Source organism: Schistocerca cancellata, chromosome 3, assembly GCF_023864275.1.
Source record: "Schistocerca cancellata isolate TAMUIC-IGC-003103 chromosome 3, iqSchCanc2.1, whole genome shotgun sequence".
Classification (NCBI taxonomy): domain Eukaryota; kingdom Metazoa; phylum Arthropoda; class Insecta; order Orthoptera; family Acrididae; genus Schistocerca; species Schistocerca cancellata.
This window is the reverse complement of record NC_064628.1, coordinates 321,296,939-321,312,621: the sequence shown is the minus strand read 5'-3', so window position 1 is coordinate 321,312,621 and position 15,683 is coordinate 321,296,939. Positions and strand designations below refer to the sequence as shown.

General features: G+C 40.0%; 1 protein-coding gene across 1 annotated transcript in view; it reads left to right on the top strand.

Moving 5' to 3' along the window:
* The first annotated feature begins 6,609 nt into the window (after positions 1-6,609).
* LOC126175015 (activating transcription factor of chaperone) overlaps positions 6,610-15,683 on the top strand; it is a 55,188-nt gene continuing 46,114 nt past the window's right edge. Inside the window, exon 1 of the mRNA XM_049921503.1 lies at positions 6,610-6,767. The gene's annotated coding sequence lies outside the window, so the exon portion shown is untranslated. The remainder of the gene's footprint in view (positions 6,768-15,683) is intronic.

The following is a 15,683-nucleotide window of genomic DNA, read 5'->3' as shown; positions in this document are numbered from 1 at the left end:
CCTAATGTCATTTTTTCCTATGAGGATTTCTTTTTTCCGGCCTTTGAGTGTGTACTCAGTTTAGCCATCGGCAACACATAGTGACAATGTACACATAATTGAATAAACAAATACAGAAATGCATATTTACAAGAATAAAAAGCTTAACTGTTACAGGTTTGTACATAATGTTTTAAAAATTCAATTGAATTGAATTGGAAAATAATTAAAAGTGCCTTGGCTTACCATTCACACCAATTCTGAAATATATTCATCAGCAAGACATATTTATAATTTACGTACACCATTAAAACCTACAGATTGTGACCAGTACTCTTGATGAAGTGAACTATCACTTTATATAGACGAACGTCTTTAGTACACAAAAGAGAAGAAGCTGATTGAGGAAGATGGTAGCCCATACTCAGCAATGTCTTCAGAAAGACCAACCGTTCACGGTCAAATTTGGGGCACATAAATAAGATGTGGTTGACATCAGCTTCCGACTCAGGATCACACTCACATGCTAGTGAACTGTAAACGTTGATCCGATGTAGATGTTGTGGGAAAGAGGCATGATTGAAGCGGAGTCTTATGATGGTAGAAAGCGTGGATCGGTCCAGATGTGTGCTCATGAACCACGGCTGTGAAGGAATCCGAGGTTTGTAGCACTGCGTAATAACCGCCTTTTGTCTGTTGAGAAACGTTCCACATTTCCTGCCATTGTTGTCTTGCGTGATCCTTGACTTCACGTAAGTAGTCTGTATAAGAAAGGTGCAGATCCAGGACGGTGCCTAAGGTTGCCGCTTGTTTGGCTAATGCATCAGCTTCATCATTATAGAGGATACCAGAGAGGGAAGGTACCCGTGCGTGTGCTGCGAATATATTCAAATATCACATCCAAGATATAACTCTTGGTTGTTTTGTTCCATCGACTGTACTGAATGTTTTTAAGAACGCTTTGCGAGTCAGATACTATCAATATCTTGGGGAAGTAAGTGCTAGAGACAAACTTAAGTGCTTCCAAAACTGCCACTGTCTCCGCCGTAAAAATAGAAGTGCTCGTAGGCAGTTTGAAGGTTTTGCGGATCTGGATCTGAGGGCAGAAAAAAGCGCATCCTGTACACTCTTCTTGCGGAATTTTGGAACCATCGGTATACACACAGAGAAAACTCGGCAATTAAGCTTGAACGAGACGATTGAAGCCAACGTTGACATTAGTACTGTCCAGCCAGGTCGTACTTCAATAATGGACTGAGATCTGGGAGCAGAGCGTTTGAAGATCATAGTCAAAAACAGGTAGATGCGCGGCCATATTACGCTCTTCGGTTGTTAGAGTTCGTACTACGATTTTCACTTGTTAGAGGGCGTATTACGCGTTTCAGTTGCAGGCAACTGCTGTCCACCTGTGTAGTAGTGCATTGTCTCTGTTTACTAATGGAGCGATACACCTGGAGTGAATACACTGATACGGTTGGTGCGTACTACGTAGCGCACCACAACGGACGAGCTGCCCAGTGGGTTTATCAACAACAATATCCTAATCGCCGTATCCCGCATCATACGACCTTTGCTGCTGTGTACCAACGTCTGCGTGAGACCGGGTCATTTAGCAGATTATCTGGACAGGGACGTCGTCGCACGGTAAGAACGCTGCAATTTGAGGAAGTTGTTTTGCAGCATGTGGAGCGGGATCCTTCAATCAGCACTCGTGCAATTGCACGAAACATAGTGACGTATCAGACGAATGTAAGAACAGTCCTTCGAGAGAAATTGTTACGTCCCTTTCACTTACAGCGTATCCACAACCTGGAACCAGTTGATTATCCACCCAGAGCACAGTTTTCGCAGTGGTACCTGGAACAGTGTGAAATGCATCCTACATTTTCATCCTCTGGGTTGTTTACCGATGAAGCAACGTTCGGGCGTGATGGAGTCTTCAACATGCACAATTCGCATGTTTGGATTGAGGATAACCCACATGCCACAGTTACTAGCGCTCATCAAGTGCGGTTCTTCGTTAATGTGTGGGCCGGTATTGTTGGGGGCTGTTTAATTGGGCCGTATCTGCTACCTAGGCCATTAAATGGCAGACACTATTACAATTTTCTTGCCAGAGCATTGCCATAATTGATGGAAGACGTCCCACTCCCTACAAGACAACGCATGTAGTTCCAACATGACGGGGTGCCGGCACATTTCAGTCGTCGTGTGCGTCGATTCCTGGACCGGGAGTTTCCAGAAACGTGGATTGGCAGAGTTGGTCCTGTACCATGGCCTGCTCGATTCCCAGATATGTCCCCTCTGGACTTTTTTGTGTGGGGAGAGATGCACAACCTTGTTTACGCAACTCCTGTTGCATCAGAAGATAATCTGGTTGCCCAGATAATAGCAGCAACGGGAACAATTCAGGATACTTCTGGGGTTTTTGACCGTGTCAGACAGAACATGAATCGACAGTGTAGCCTTTGTTTACGTGTCAATGGAGGCATTTTTGAAAATCTACTGTAATTGAAATTGGGTTGTGTTAATGTGTTGTCTCTTGATCATAAAAAAATGGAAAAGTGTTTCTTGGTTTAATTAATTTGCCGCCAGAGAAATCTTCCTCTATCGTTTTAAATACGCCTCATAGGAAAAAAAGACATTAGAGAAAATATTTGTTTTGATGTCCCCTACAACCTCCCCGAGTTTGTCGGTTTAAATACTTTTCACCCTGTGTAACTTCCGTTCTAGCAATGTGCTGGTGTGTTTTTTTAACACAATACTGGTAGATGCATGCTATATCACTTGGATTTTTTGAATTTCCCGCCGTTATCTCACATTCACTGTAATGCCATAATGTACGGAGAGCCATGTTTGACTGTGATGTCATTTTAAGTTACAAATTATAATAATTAAACTAACTGGCTCCCACACAGTAAATAGGATACCGCACATTTGAATTTCCTGCCACCCAGTTGTTCCAGAAGGAAGAGGGAGGGAGGATGGGGAGGGGAGGGGAGGAGAGGAGAATGACCTTGAATGTGAGGCGGCCATTTTGATTCAAATGGCTCTGAGCACTATGGGACTTAACATATGAGGTCATCAGTCCCCTGATCTTAGAACTACTTAAACCTAACTAACCTAAGGACATCAAACACATCCATGTCCGAGGCAGGATTCGAACCTGCGACCGAAGTGGTCGCGCGGTTCCAGACTGAAGCGCCTAGAACCGCTCGGCCACGTTGGCCGGCTGCGGCCATTTTGCGTCATAGATTATAGTAAATAGGATAATACATTCGACTTAAATAAACACTAGATAAAAATATAAGTGGTCGGCTTTTATACATAAGGATTGTAATTAGGCCTTTCACATGGCTTGTTTGTTTACGTAAGGGGAACAATGAGCCCATATTTCCGAAACCTGCTCAGCTACACGACTGTTTGAATTTCTTGCCTTTCTACATTTATTAGATGCCCGTACTGTACAGTTACCTCTTAGCTTAAACGGTGTGTTGCCTATCTACATTACCACTGAGCGAGGTGGCACAGTGGTTAGCACAATGGACTCGCATTCGGGAGGACAATGGTTGAAACACCGGCCACGTTTCTGCCGTATTGACTTGATCATCGATCAGAAATACTTTTTGTAATTAACAGCAATATCACCACGGTATCAAAACAGGTCAGCTGCAACTCTCTTGCCCTAGCGCTGTTTATAGTGCAACAAAAGCACGGTGGCCAAGCGGTTCTAGGCACTTCAGTCTGGAACCGCGCTGCTGCTACGGTTGCAGGTTCGAATCCTGCCTCGGACATGGATGTGTGTGATGTTCTTAGGTTAGTTAGGTTTAAGTAGTTCTAAGTCTAGGGGCCTGATGACCTCAGATGTTAAGTCTCATAGTGCTTAGAGCCATTTGAACCATTTCGAACCGTTCAAACCTGTGTCTGGCCATCCTAATTTAGGTTTTCCACGATTTCCCTAAATCGCTTCAGGCGAATGCCGGGATGGTTCCTTTGAAAAGGGCACGGCCGACTTCCTTCCCCATCCTTCCCTAATCCGATGGGACTGATGACCTCGCAGTTTGGTCCCTCCCCCCAACCAACTAACTATCTACATAACCACTGTACTCATACACACTTATTCAAGTGCACCATGAGTTACAATGAGTTCATAATTTGGGCTAGTGAATAATGACAAGAATTAATGTACTAGTAAACATATATTTTTCTTCAGTCCAGTTCAGGTTGACTTTCCCATACACTCCTCCACCTTTCTCTCCGACATTACTTGGACTCTTTGTAAAAGAACAATTATTAAAATCTTAATCTAGTAATTGTGGAAATGTGTTTAAAAAAATTAATCTTATTGCAGTGCTAAATATTAGAAGGAGGAACAATTCCTGTTTAAGTTAAATTTGTTAAAGCGGATGTAAAAAATTAAAGTATTAAATCTGGTTTTTTTTATTGAACAGTGAAAATTTTCAGTTACATAACTTACAAATTATATCACTTCTCATTGGAAAAGCTGGGACATAAATACAAAAAGTAGCATCTAATTTGACAGTGGTGTTTTAAATAACTGAAATTGTTTAACTGCACAAGTTTTAAGTTACATGAGAATAACAAGTATTTCAGAAAATTTGCCGCGAAAGTGGTTGAAACCTGTTCAAGATGTTAAAAATTTCAATTTATGCTACTGAAAAGGAAAACACAAGTTTATGCACGGTACAGAAGAGAAATATTGTGTTAATAAAATGTTGTGTAGTCGACACACTGAATGCTCCTTTAACAAGCACACATGTAGGGCCTATAAATTATGACATGTATTGTACTCATATACTATATGAACTTGCTGAAGTAGTATTGTATTTATTATTAAAGTAAGTCTTGGGCGAAATTTTGAGGCCCATTAGATGGAGACGTTAATCTTCAGTTTTTATTGTATTTCAAATACTTTTATAATGACTATGACAATATTTGATGCTGGAGTCAGTGGTGGCTGGTAACCACACATTACAACATGTATCTCACTCTTCCAAAACCATTATGGCTCATTTAACAATACGTGAGGAACGCTGTTAACCATCATCACTTTTATGAACTCCCAATGTTGCTTATTATCTCACAGACGGCTTGTTTGCGCACGCATATTTATTGGAACGTTTTTGCTTCTGTTATCATATAAGTACACGTGTGTCAGTTTCTGCTACTAGTTATGAAACACCCTGCGCAAAAATTTTGCACCGGTGTGCCTCTCAGTATGGCACCCACAGTAACGGCTCCAGCGGAACTTCGCAAACCATGACATTAATTAACAAGACCACTGTTGACCGCGAAAGATGTTATCCAGGAAAGAGTTTCTTACTCGATGCACTCGGTACCGTAACAATTAACCAAGCAGTATTGTGTTTTTTTTGTGCCCCGTAGGTATACCAGCAGAAATTACTTGGGCAGTAATCAGAGATGCCTCCAAAATATCCATTTTTCACGTCAAAAACAGTGGTCTTGTGCAGCACATCGAAAAAAAGGCGCTTTTAATTTGCTAGTACATTTTCGTCAGAAAGAACACTCTGCAAACTGGAACTATGAGATCGAAAGTTGGGGATTATACTGCCTCAGTCTTACGTTACGTACAGACAAACGTTTTGCATACCGACACCTCATTTTTTCGTCTAGTTTTGAACGATGCGTGGGCCCGAGAATTTAAGTTATTTGAAGCTCAGACTGTTGGAAGATTTAAAAATTGTAATGAGGGCCATTGCAAAACAAACTGGAACATGGTTGAGTGCCCCATAAAGCTGTATGTGTTGGAAGTTCATCAACCTACCAAAACTACAATGGTTACACGAACATGGTTGCATAGATAACGCTTTACGTTGCTTTTGTTGGTTCAAATGGCTCTGAGCACTATGGGACTCAACTGCTGTGGTCATCAGTCCCCTAGAACTTAGAACTACTTAAACCTAACTAACCTAAGGACATCACACACACACATGCCCGAGGCAGGATTCGAACCTGCGACCGTAGCAGCAGCGCGGCTCCGGACTGGAGCGCCTAGAACCGCACGGCCACCGTGCTTTTGTTGCACTATAAACAGCGCTAGGGCAAGAGAGTTGCAGCTGACCTGTTTTGATACCGTGGTGATATTGCTGTTAATTACAAAAAGTATTTCTGATCAATGATCAAGTCAATACGGCAGAAACGTTCTACAAAATATTTGGCTTTCAGAGATTTGCGGAGGCTGTTAGTTTTCGATTAAACGTCCATACCATATGACGAATAAAGAATAGGACATTGTCTTAAAAACAGACACAGGTAGCTTTTAAATTTCAGATGGATGTACTATTTACAGATTTACCGAGAAATTGGTATTGTCTTCAACATATGTATTAAAGGAACCCAAATGCAAAACATCAATGACGTCATATAAGTTTCTGATGCAACATTGTGACAGATGGAAGCAATGACATTCGCACAAAAAAGTAGTCCCAATTAACAAGCGAAATTTGTATTTTTGGCAATCAGTTAAGTGTTTCATATAATTCACTGTAATAATTACACACTTTAATCCGACCATTTTTGATTTTGGAAAGCTGGTAAAGTAGTATTTGTTACGAATACTGAAGTAGCACGCGGAGGAGGATAACTACATATGAGCGCTCTAGTATTCATCCACCCATTCGTCCCCATGACACGATACAAGAAGCACGTGAAAAATTTCTCTCGTTTTATATCGCCGTAAAAATGGGGAACTAGTCGCTTAAAAGCGTCGCGCACCTAGTGTGCAGGAGAAAGTTTACGAAAATGGAGTAAGTATTGCCATTCCACGAATTTTAGTGCTAACATTACTACTGTGCATTTTGGTGCGTCCTTCCGCGTATGCCGTTACCAGGAAGGGTGCCCTCTGTAAGTATGTGTACTTTCGAGAAATTTGATGTGACGGAGGTAAGCATTTCATAAAGAAGTGAATATTTTCATTATACTAACATGTTACTACATTTCTGTTCGCACTTACCATACACACATCTTTGTTTGCAGCTTACAGTAGATGCGTCTTAGTGTTTATGTGATACTATGGTCGCTAATTCGTACCCTATGATTTGACAATATTTCGTTTTAGGCGAGAACATGTTATAGTGTTTGTCATAATGTCTTCGCTTTTGTCGCTCTCCGAAAAAAGTATGCAGGCCTACACAGATTTCGTAGAGTTTAGCCTGTTGAATTAAATATAAACAAACCTAAAGGCATGTCTTTGTATTAAATTTTCATTGCGTTTATCTTGAGTATACGAAACTGAATGTTACAAAAATATGTTAATTGATAGTTGGGTTACTGGTACAAATTGGAAAGGGATTAAGAGTGATTTTATAGGATTCTGTAGTTCATATTATTCTTGTTGTGTATTAAAAGGTGCCGAGCAACGCTTGTAAATATTTAGAACATAATGCCATCCTACTTGTAACAGAATCTAGGCGAAAAACTGAAGTGCAGCATTTGATGATAATGCATGAAATGTGACGCACATTCTTGATAATTGTTGTAGTGACATACGAAATAATCCTGTTCTCAACCTCCTACTGATATGTGACAGGTGAAAACTGTGTACTTGATTGGGTTTGAAACATGGATTTCTGCCCTCCATGTGCAGAACAGTAAGTTACACTACTGAAGCACAACCCAGATTGATCAAAAGCTGCAGCTTGTCAAGGACATGTCCCCTTGCTTTACAGACTCAGCAGATGTTCACAGAACAACTGATAACAATTTCACAGTTGTCTGGGATGAATGTTGTGATTGCACACTTGCTAACACATTACCTGCAAATGAAAATTATCTTGCTTCTGTACACATTCTTCTCGCATACTTTGAGTGTAGCATATACTTTGCTTAGCATAACTGGTGTCTTTTTTAATTCTTTTTACCGTTGAGATGATGTAGATTACTGCAATTTCTTGTTCAGAGGAGTGAAATTTCATCCAGTTAGTGTTTGGCCAATTGGTTGGTTGTTCCGCTAGTTGTACTGTTAGTTGTTCATTTTAGTGTCATTCCATTGTAACTTCTGTTATTTTAGAATGGTAATGTTATGAGCAATCACATTTAATGTGAAGCCCTTAGTGTAAAAGAGAGAAAATGGTTCAGTTACCATACAATAAAGCATGGCATAATTATGTACTTCTTTCAGCGGATATTTTGAAGATGACCACGTGTGTGCTTCAAACTACCAAAATTTCAGTTATTGTTTGATTACCCTCAAAATAGTGCTACATTCAAGATGTGCAGGAACAAATGTAAACATCATTGTTTTTGTTTACAAGCTACCAGATTTAAAATATAGAATCCTGGGCGCATGGTGTGGAATACACAACATACATGCATACGTTTGAATGGAATTCAAAGGCATTCCTTTACTTTTCAGATGTGGAGCACATGATAGTTACATGCTGCCCTACTTTATACACTGAAATTGGGGCTTCTAATTGTCACGGGAAAAATTAAATGAGGGAAATTAACTAACCCCTGGGATGCCTCATGCAGAGATTAAAATGCGAACTGCTGTCTCAGTTAATGGGGGCTAAATCTAAGAATAGTGACAGTGCCTGTCAGGATGCCCATATATTGACAATGTGTTACTTTTATATAGCAAATTGCATGGTTTGAATATGGTTTGGAGTTTATTCCCCACAGTTTACCATTTCTTGGGATATATATTAGTGCCTAAGGGTTTGGAAACTAGGACAGAATATAAATTTGTTTTTGATGTTGCACATCACAAAGTTACTGCACAATTGAGACATATTATTTTCAATTTGCTGCTCTGTAATATGCCATCTGCCTAATACTCTCTGTGTGGCTAAAAAAAAGGTGGGGGGCAGCTGTTGAAGTATTCCCATGCTTCACACCATATGACAAGTGCTACGAAGATTGCTCTGCCAGCATGTAATAAATAGAACTGTCTGTATTCTCCGCTTTTACCAGCTGGAATGTCGTGGAAAGGAAATGTGAGGAGCATCATGAAGTGTCACACCCATGTTACAAAGTTTCACACCCAATACAAATATGTAGTGTCATCATACTGTTTAGGAACATGCAGTAGAGAAATAGATTATGGCTTTCTCAGAACATATGTGACATGTGGTCTGTGATTAATGGGCAAGCTAGATCTAAGTTGCATGGAGACAGTTATTACAGATGTGTAAACAAGAAGTATGGATTAAATTATTGATGAGTGAAGATTTCAACCTTACAATTTCTAGATTGCTGTGTGCCTGCATTACAATTTATGGTAACTTCAGAAGAAGCTGTAATGTGAAGAATTGCAGATTTTATTCCTCAGAATGTTTTTTAAGTTGCTAGGTCTATGTGAAAGAGTAGTAATCCATAATAATGAAGAATTTATCAGTTCAGTGATTTGGTTGTCTGGAAAGTTGATTGGTATTGGTAAATAAAATTTGTTCTTCTTTGTGTAAGGTTTTATAATGGCTAAAAGAGAACTAGAGGCAGTTGGAATCTACACTGATTTAACAAAAGTGTTTGATTATATTTTATATTCTTGTGTAGCAGAAAAATATGGTACTAACAAGGGAACCTCCCCATCGCACCCCCCTCAGATTTAGTTATAAGTTGGCACAGTGGAGAGGCCTTGAAAAACTGAACACAGATCAATCGAGAAAACAGGAAGAAGTTGTGTGGAACTATGAAAAAAATAAGCAAAATATACAAACTGAGTAGTTCATGCGCAAGATAGGCAACATCAAGGATACTGTGAGCTCAGGAGCGCCGTGGTTAGTGTGAGCAGCTGCGGAACGAGAGGTCCTTAGTTCAAGTCTTCCCTCACGTGAAAATTTTACTTTCTTTATTTTCGCAAAGTTATGATCTGTCTGTTCGTTCATTGACGTCTCTGTTCACCGTAATAAGTTTAGTGTCTCTGTTTTGCAACCGCACCACAAAACCGTGCGATTAGTAGACGAAAGGACGTGCCTCTCCAATGGGAACCGAAAACATTTGATCACATTGTCATAGGTCAACCGATTCCTCCACAGGAAAACACGTCTGATATATTCTGTACGACACTGGTGACGGCATGTGCGTCACATGACAGGAATATGTTGTCGACCTACCTAACTTAACTCATACACTTGGCGAATGGGTAAAAAGGTTCTTCTCCCTTGCCCAATTTAGGTTTTGTTGTGGATGTGATAATTAGTCCCAAAAAAGTGATGAAAACATAAGAGTTTGTCACATAAACTGCAACAAATGAATGCAACAGTTTCACAGTCGCACAGTTTTCCCTGTGCTCGGTCAAAACATCTGTTTTTAACGCTTTCAAATTTTTCCGTGTGTAGACCGTCAAATCCTGCATATGTCCAAGCAAATCTGAACATGTCCTGGAATTTTGGAGAGCGAAGTTGATTATGTGTGGCTGCCTAAACTTTCATAATTGACACACGATCACGTAAACGATACTGCTCTGTGTACCTGTGCAGCTTCGCAAAATCATAGAATCTTTTCACAAAGTATTTCAGTTGCCGAAAACCAGACACATCTAACGGTTGCACAAGAGGTGTACAACCTGGAGGAATGGTAATCACGGACGGACGGACAGATAATAATTGTCTGAAAATAAAAAATTAAACTTTTCACTCGAGGGAAGACTTGAACCAAGGACCTCTCATTCCGCAGCTAACCACGGCGCTCCTGAGCTCACACTATCCTAGATGTTGCCTATCTTGTGCATGGACTACTCAGTTTGTATATTTTGCTTATTTTTTTCATAGTTCCACACAACTTCTTCCTGTTTTCTCGATTGATCTGTGTTCAGTTTTTCAAGGCCTATCCACTGTGCCAACTTATAACTAAATCTGAGGGGGGTGCGATGGGGAGGTTCCCTTGTAAGGGCAAGGCCCAGGAATTACAAAGTTGTTCATTGGCATCAAACATGGAACAAATATGAAGATTATTGACATAATTGTATTTGAGACAGTGGAAACTGGATTTTGAAAAAAAGAAATGTTTTGTGAACGATTTGGTTAGGGTAGGAGCATTAGCACATGAGGTGCAGAAAAAGTTATGTTCGCATACTATTTCTGATGAAGTGTTTGGTTTGTGAGGTGTTATCATAACTAGTTGATCAAATAAGTGAAGGCACATTTTGAATTCCTGGCACTATACCTAAATTGTATAACAAAAGTTATTGGCAGTTTGTTGTTTACGGTACAACTATCAGTGCACAAGTCTGCCCTATTGTGTGACAGAATGTCAATCCTAAGGGCCTGGGTTCGATTCCTGGCTGGGTCGGAGATTTTCTCCGCTCAGGAACTGGGTGTTGTGTTGTTCTAATCATCATCATTTCATCCACATCGACACGCAAGTCGCTGAAGTGGCGTCAAGTCGAAAGACTTGCAACCGACGAACAGTTTACCCTTCGGGAGGCCCCAGTCACGTGACATTTACATTTAGTTACGTCAGCTGCAGCCAGTATTTGTGGCCTTTAATGTAATTGTTGGGATTGTTTCTTGTGTATTCTATGTTCCTTTGGATGGTATATGTTTCTTTTACGGAACGTATGATGTTAACCATCAAATAGTGAAGAAAGTCTTAAGACAGTTATAATCCTGCAGTGCGAACTTAATGAGGCATGTTAACGGAAACATACAACCTTATTCTTGTTATATTTGTGATAATTGAAAATGGTCATTATGGCTAAACACGTTCAGTTCAGAAAGTAAATGTAGGCACTATAGTGTGAATTTCATTCTTCCATCTGATACTTGGTTCAGGTTTGAAAGCAGTATATATTTGACCAGCTGCTGACTTGCTAGACCTAACACTGGTGAGGATTTTCTTTCAGGGTTTACTCCCTTAGTCTTTGAAGATCTCTCTTCTCCACAAGGCAGGGGTGTCCTTTTTTAATTACCCTCAGAGAGGATGGGGTGTCTCATCTGCCATATCTGCCATTCCTAAGGTCTCCTCCTCTTCCAAAGATGTCATTAAGGTATTTGCCCTCAACCCAGGGCAGGCTTCCACATTACACCCCATGAAGCTGCGTCCTGCCTTACCTTAGCCATCGTTTCACACCGGCCTACTGATGTGGAGGATGCCCACTCCACAGCATGGATGTGAATGATAGCGCAGGTGGCTGTATCTCCTTTGAGCTGGGTTAATGGTTGTGTATGATGCCACAACCAAGGCAGAACAGAGGAGAACACTGTCTTTATGGGTGATCTGAATGCTCAAGGTGGTAAAGAAAGACAGAGACCCGGAAGGAGAGAACCTAATTGATTTCTGTGTGAGAAACCGCCATACAGAACACACAGTATCAAAAAAGGGAAAGTCATAAGATAATGAGATACAGCTGGGATGGCAAGCTCAAGATTATGACAGACTTCATCATCACTGATAGAAAAGCTGGTCAGTATGTTACAAATGTTAAAGTCGTACCCAGTGAGTGTCTAAGTAGCGACCATTGGGTATTAATTGCTGATCTAAGATGTTCAGATGCCAAATCTGAAACAAAACAGAATGCCAAAGATTAAGACTTGGTTATTAAAGGACATGGAAAAGTAAAGAAACTATAAAGCACGAATAATAGCAAAATTATCCAAAACAGACAGGGGAAGTAGTGGAAGTACGGTATTCAAAGAAACACTTGTTAAAGAAAGTCATGGATATCTGTGGAAAAACGAGTGCCACACCAAAATAGAAGAAACACCTCGGTGGAATGATCGGGTAAAGGCATCAATTAAAGATAGGAACATACTGAAAAGAAATGGAGACCATGAAAGACAGAAAATAGAAGATAGACAAAATGAATTAGCAATTGAACATCTAGCTCAGGAATACAGGGAAAGAAACTAGCTGTAAAAAGACTTATCCGGGAAGAAGAGGATAAGTGCTGGGAAGATTTTATCACAAGGATAGAGGACAACTGTCAGGGAATTACGAAATTACTGTAAAAAGTACCAAAAATTAAATGCAGTGGAAATAGATTATGGTAACTTATATGAACAGAGGGAGGGATTAGGGATGAAATGGAAAAAGTGCTTCAACATGCTGCTAAATGGAGATGAGATCACCACAACTATCAGTGACAGTAGACTAATTAATGAAGTCCAGACCAATGGACGCCCATTAACATGATGTGAGGTAGAAACAGCTTTAAAGAGCATGCAGAATGGAAAGTCAACAGGCTTTGATGATCTCAGTTCAGACATGATAAAGATAGCTGGAATATTAGGCGTAAGTTGGCTATATAGTGTGTTATCACTGGTTTTTAAGGGAGTCATCATCTCTCTGTTGAAAAAGGCAATCGATGAAAATATGGAAATTACAGAGGCGTCATGCTGCTGTCACACACCCTGAAGCTGTTAGAAAAGATCATCGAAATTAGCCTTAAAAAGATAGTAGAACCTTTGCTTGAGGAAGAACAACATGGGTCCAGGAAAGACCGAGGTACTATTGATCTAATTTTTACAATAAGAATGCTGACAGAAAAGTACTGGGAATATGGAAAAAAATCTTGTGATTGGATTTGTAGACACCGGAAAAGTGCATGAGAGAGTTCCTTTAAACAAAATTTGGAAATGTTTGGAAGAACTATAGGTGCCAAAGTACCTAATTGATAAACTCAAGATGCTGTACAAAAAGTATTACAGCTGTGTCTAGATAGGCAACGTATGATCAAAATGGTTTGAAACAAGAGAGGTTTTCAACAATGAAGTGGCCTATCACTGCTCTCGTTTGTAATAGTAATGGGAAAGATCATAAAATCCATAAAGAAAATAGCTGATGAATCAAATTCCCTGGTTTTTGCAGATAATTTGATAGTATGGGCAGAAGCTGAAGCACGGAAGAAACTTAATGATTGGAACAACATATTCAGAAATTTCTGACTGAAAATAAGTAAAACAAAGACAGTAGAAACAACCGTCAATAGTCGAGGAACGACGGCAAGTATGTTTCTGGCAGGAGTCAAAGTAGAATCTGTTTCCCATTTCAAGTACCTAGGAAGCATGATCTCAAGAGGCAATTCCAGTAAGCAGGAAATACTCAGCAAGACACAGAAAGCATCCAATTTTTTCGGTCAAAACAGAAATCATCTTCTGAAAAAGAAAAGTGACGGTGTACTACACATATTTCATACCAATCCTAACATATGGTGCAGAAACATGTACCCTACTAAGTAAAGACCTTAGTAGAATTCAGGCAACAGAAATGAGATTAATTAGCACTGTGAACCAAACAATCAGAAAGGACACAATCAGGAATGAGGTGAATAGAAAAATAGCTGGTATTAAGGTTCATGTCAGCAGTGTCATAAAGAAACGCAAGCTTCAGCGGTATGGGCACATAATGAGAATGAACAGCGGACCTGCCAAAAGGTATTTCAACGCAAACCTCATAGTAAGAAGACCACAGGAAAGACCAGGAAAACGCTGGATAGAAACTGTAAGGTAAGATGTGGAGGAGGAGGGACACACGTGGGAAGCTGCCCTGGAATAGACGATGTATGAAGACAGAAGGCGATGGCTCGCGCTTGTACACAACACCCGGGAAACTGGAATTGGAAAACGATGATGATGGTGTGAAATTCTAAGTACGTGACTCTGTAAAACACACTACAGAACAAGATATGAGTCTCGTCTGAATTATCACTATAATTCGATTAAAATAACTTTGTGATTGGCATGTCAGTTTTGGGTAGTGGAGTTGCCAGCTCATACACAAAATGCCAATTCCTCATCTGATCAACAGTTGTGTGCACACCAGAAATTTGCTTACCGAATTTTGTCGCTGTCTTTGTTGGTGGTGGGGAGAGCAGTCGTGGTGGCTGCAGCAGTGATGTATGTATTTGGGTCTCCTTCCCTTCCCCTCCTGCCATGTGTAGACAACTGCAATGGGTCCACTACCATTCAACCTACTGCACATGACCCACAAAGTTATTGTAATTGAAGTGTAATAGTGCTTTTATGCTACAACCACTTGTAAAGGTGGGTTGTGTAAACCTCTAGCTTTGGTGCAGTTAGTTACAGGAGTGCCATTAATTTCTGAGGAGTTAATTGCTTAAGCAGTATCCTTTCTGGTTGTAGAGGCAATACAGACTGATCTAAGGGATTATTTTGTTTTGTTACTGATACTGATTCTGATTTTATATCATCTTCTGTGCCATTTGACAAGTAAATTACCATTGAAAATATATGGGAAAATTGTATAAAATATGCAGCATTCTATTTAGATATATCATTCGTGTTGATTTAAATTGTAAAATGGTATGCTTGCATCTAGGTGAATTTAATTTACTTTTGTGTAATGGCTTCAAAGGAGTTCAGCACCAGTTCACGATAATGTTTCACAAGGTACGTTGATTATTTATCTACAAGCTACGAACATTAATTATGAATCAATGATTACACCATAACATGCTTCTCTAAGTCGTAAAGTGTGTATAAGCATTACAAAGAAAGCTGCGCATTTCAGTATTGGAGATGGTATTCTGATGTAACAGCAGTTAACATATCTGGTTCATAATAGTTATACAGATCATCAATACCAACATTTGCCAAGCAGGACTCTGTATTATATTTGGGGGGGGGGGGGGGGGAAACGGTGTAATCAATCAAATATTAAGCGAGCAAAATAAGACGAACAGCAGCTGTTGTGTCTGAGGATTCTACAGCTTTCTGTGTAATTTACTCAGTTTAAATTTATCTGGTTTGTGCATGAACATA